Genomic DNA, 4634 nt, shown 5'->3' on the forward strand with positions numbered 1-4634 from the left:
GTAGAGGCGGTGCTAAAGAGGTAGCAGAGATATGCTGTGCAGCTAATCTGGAATCCTTCTGAGTTTGCCTCACAGGACCCTTATGTGACTCTAAAAGAAGGAGTGACCCTGGGGCTCAGCTTCTGCTCCCTCATCTCCTTCCCTTGCACAAGACTTTGGAATTTGCTGGGGGCAGCACAAGCAGTGCCCATTCAGGTATCCAGGGGCCTTTTGTCTCTGGACCAGAGGAGAAATGCAGGTGTGGGAGAAGGGAGACAGGCAAGAGAAGAGCCTAGTGCTAAAGGAAGGTGATGAGGCCTTGCAGGGCCAACTCTGTTCCCTCCCACTCAGCCCTGGGCCCACGGACAGGGGATTCTTTCGTGCCTGCAGCAGCCCACTCTGGGACACAGAGGCCCAGCCCAGGAAGTGCATGTGCTTCTCCTCAGCTGGCTGAAGCCTGGCTTTCACCCAGACTGGTCTCCCTGCTCAAGCGGCTCCCGGCTTTGATGAGAAATTCTGTTATCTCAAGAGGGAAAAGAACCTCAAACAGGAAGTCTAGCAGGTTATCTCTCTCTTCTGCCCTAAGTGGTGGCTCACTATATGCTGTGATGTGATCACTGATAAAATATTAACAGGCTGTTATCAGGCACAATAATGCAGAGGCTATAATCTGACCACTTCCTCCCACCCCACAGCCCACCACTTTCCTGGGAATTGCAGCTCAGGAATTTCTTAACTCTCACCTAAAATTCCCTGCTCTGGGCTTCATCACCCCCAAAGACAAGCGGCAGTCTTAGAGCTTGATAAAGCAGGAAGCCACCATGCAAGGGCACATCATCAGGTCCATTTTAGGAGAGAGCTGCTGCTTTCCCGTCCTCTCTGAAGTCCTATTCCTCCAGAATGGCAGCCTCACCACTTCACAGGTCACCTCCTCAGGAGTTTTGAAGAAGTTTCCATTTGAAAATTCTCATGACCTTGTGGAGATAACACTGAAAACGCTCACATGCTTTAAAAAAGATACTAGGCCGGGCGTGGTGGCTCATGCCTGTAATCCCAGAACTTTGGGAGGCCGAGGCGGGCGGATCACGAGGTCAGGAGATCAAGACCATCCTGGCTAACACGGTGAAACCCCGTCTCTACTAAAAATACAAAAAATTAGCCGGGCGAGGTGGTGGGTGCCTGTAGTCCCAGCTACTCGGGAGGCTGAGGCAGGAGAATGGCGTGAACCCGGGGGGTGGAGTCTGCAGTGAGCCGAGATCGCGCCACTGCATTCCAGCCTGGGCAACAGTGAGATTCCGTCTCAAAAAAAAAAAAAGATACTAGCGAGGTTAATGGGATTTGAAATGAGATGCCAAACGAGTACGAATAGTGTGGTGGACAAGCCAGCATTTGAGTGGTAGCTCCTATTCTCCACCAGTGTTTTCAGAGTCTGTGATATTTGACCAAATTCTGTGTGGGCTGCTCAGGAGAAAAGCCAGTTAAACAAAAACTCATTTTTAGTAGAGATGGGGTTTCACGTGTCCCCTTGTAGGGACATGGATGAAATTGGAAATCATCATTCTCAGTAAACTACACAAGAACAAAAAACCAAACACCGCATATTCTCACTCATAGGTGGGAATTGAACAGTGAGATCACATGGACACAGGAAGGGGAACATCACACTCTGGGGACTGTTGTGGGGTGGGGGGAGGGGGGAGGGATAGCATTGGGAGATATACCTAATGCTAGATGACGAGTTAGTGGGTGCAGCGCACCAGCATGGCACATGTATACATATGTAACTAACCTGCACAATGTGCACATGTACCCTAAAACTTAAATAAATAAAAAATCAAGGAAAAGGCAGACAGGATGAGAAAGGTGGCGCCATCCTCCTGTTGGCAATTCCAGAGGTACCTTGTATGGTTAATTTTACTTCTCTGTGTGTAATAATAAACCAATATGTTCTTAAGTGTCACTTTCTCACTCCCCAAGAGACTTGTCCAACTCAGCACTGTCTGGAGAGGGGGATTCAAAGCAGCCAGTGAGAACACCCATGGGCAGAGGCCAGCAAGTCCAAGACCTCCCGGAGTGTAAGAATAGGATCTCGATAGCTGTTTGGATATCAGGAAAGCTGCCAAGTGACAGTTGTGAGTGAAAAACCCAGTCAAGGGGAAATGAATTTCCACGTTGTTTGGAGGGATATTCGTTATATAAGTGAACAATTTCCTGATCATGAGGGCCGTTAAACATTGTGTGGGATTGTGAAACTGTCTTCCTTGGAAATTCCTGTTAGTGTGGGCTGGCTTTAGCATTTTCCTATTAAAAGGAAGAAAGACTAATCATTTTCAAGATAGGCAGTATGGTGTAATAGGCAGTGAGTTTGGGCTCTGGAGTCAGATGAATCTGGGTTTGAATTTTGCCTCTGCACTCTAGCTGGGTGGCCTTGGGAAAGCCACTTCAATTCTCTACAATTCAGTTTCCTCATCTATAAAATGTGGATGAGAGCTGCCTCTCAGTGTGGTCATGGTATACAGTAGGTACTAACAAACGGGTAATAAATAAGTAGATTGGTGACCTAAAGGTAGGGTCAAAGCCACACCAAAATGTGTCTTTGGGGAATGGGGGCAGACAACAAAGTGTATTTTCTGCCACAGATCTGAATCCATGTTATCAAAGGAATAGTCTTTCCCAGGCCAAAACTTCTCAAGATTCTTCCCCAAAGTTCAAATATCTTGAAGACCTTGGATGGGTTTCCACTCATAAAATGTGGGAGGCCAGGGGAAAGGCAGACCTGAGAAGTTGGAGAGGGAAGGGATAATGGTGGCTGTCATCCACATCTGTGACCATGTGGATTGGAACAAATCCATGATTAACCAGGTCTCACTGCTAGAGAAATGGTCAATCCAAGGTACTACACACTGTGGTTAACATTCCAAATTTAAGGACAATTGGAGAGATTTCAACAGCTACTTCATCCTAATTCATTAAGCAGGTTTAGCACAGCCCCTCTTGCTGGCATTTCCCAGCCCTTGGTTGATTGTGTTCCTTATGCTTCACACTGGATAATCCACTCTCTCAAACCCTCTTGGGTATTTCTGTATTCACTCCCCACACAGTCTTATGACTTTGTTTACTCTTCCCTATACCTGGAAAACCCTCCCCACACATCTTCAGCTTTCCAATCCTTCCAGGTTTCCAGTGCCTATCTGGAAGACCAGACCTTCTGGAACACTTTCCTGAGCCTCTGTCTAAAGTCATCTTGCCTGCCTGAGGGCACAATGGACAGATATATGGAAGGTGTTTGGTATGTTGAAAGCACCCAAAACATTTGCACGGTTTTATCTAAAATTGGGTTGGGAATTTCTGGTGAATCACATCAAAACTTTGGGCTTAGGGATGGGGGCAAGTAACAAAAAAAATTTCTTCTGAAAGATTTTATTTTCTATTAGAAAATGAATGCCATTTATGTCTCACTTGGTAACTAAAGCTTTCACATACTAAGTCAGCTCTTCTTTCAATTATCTAATTTATTATCCAAACATGTGCTCTAAGTTTTGATTCAGAAAGTATAGTTCCTTAATGCCCCCCTTTGCCTAATAGAAGTCATGAGTTAGAGATGTCCATTTCACAAAGCGTAAGTCATTCTTTGAAGGAAATTACACTTGACTTAGCCTGAGCTCACACCTGGCATTCCTGAGCTTCACTCCAAATACAGAACTATAGAAAAGGGTTTGAATTCATATACAGAATTCTGAAAGACATTCTATCTGGAGTCTGCCTCTGGGAATGAAGAGCTTGCAATTAAGCCTCTGCCTCTGAATTGTTAGCCCACATAATCTGCAATCACTAAACCTGGGCAAGCAAATTTTCTGTTCCCTGGGGCCACAAGGTACCTGGTCTAAGCCTCTACCTAAGCTGCCCATTAGTTCATCCAACAAGCACGTATCAACCTCCTAGTGCCCAGAACTTGTTTCCTACAAACTTGTTCTGTCTGTTGTTTGCTTGTGGATAGCTCCTTTCTTCTCTTGATACAAACTATCACCACTCTCAGAAAAAGTGAACAGACGCCTCCTCAGAATGTTTTCTTTCTCCTTTTAGTTCTCATTCTCAAGATCTGGTCTCTACAGACATCTCCTGGTTATGTTTTATAGTTCTCAGTATTTAAAAATTGCATGCCAGGGAGCCTCTTTTGATAAGATTCAGAATGTTTGTAGTAAAGAGTACCCACATTCCTGTTCTCCTTTGGTAGCCTTTCTACCTACCCATACCAAAGATCAGTTAAAGAGAAATACTAGGCCACTGCAGCTCACGCTAATCGTCCCTTATAACCTATAGCACTTATTATCTCAGTCTTTCATTTTCCAACTTGAATGTACAGGATTGCCATCTACCTCACTCATACTGTATTTATCCAACCCCTTCTATGAACAAGGCACTGTTTTAGGCCCCTGAGGGAGATGAAGACATGAACAAAACACAGTTCCCATCATTAACTAATTACCTCCTAGATCCCTGGTACTAGGATAAGCTCTAGGATACAGTGGTTGGCAAAAACAGGCATGGCCCTTCCCCTCATGAAACTTACTAGTGAGGGAGGCAGACGGGGAGCATGTGTATTGTGTTCACTACTGTATATCACAAGGCACATAGTCAGTACTCAATAAATATTT

Source organism: Pan paniscus, chromosome X (assembly GCF_029289425.2).
Source record: "Pan paniscus chromosome X, NHGRI_mPanPan1-v2.0_pri, whole genome shotgun sequence".
In the NCBI taxonomy this organism is placed as follows: domain Eukaryota; kingdom Metazoa; phylum Chordata; class Mammalia; order Primates; family Hominidae; genus Pan; species Pan paniscus.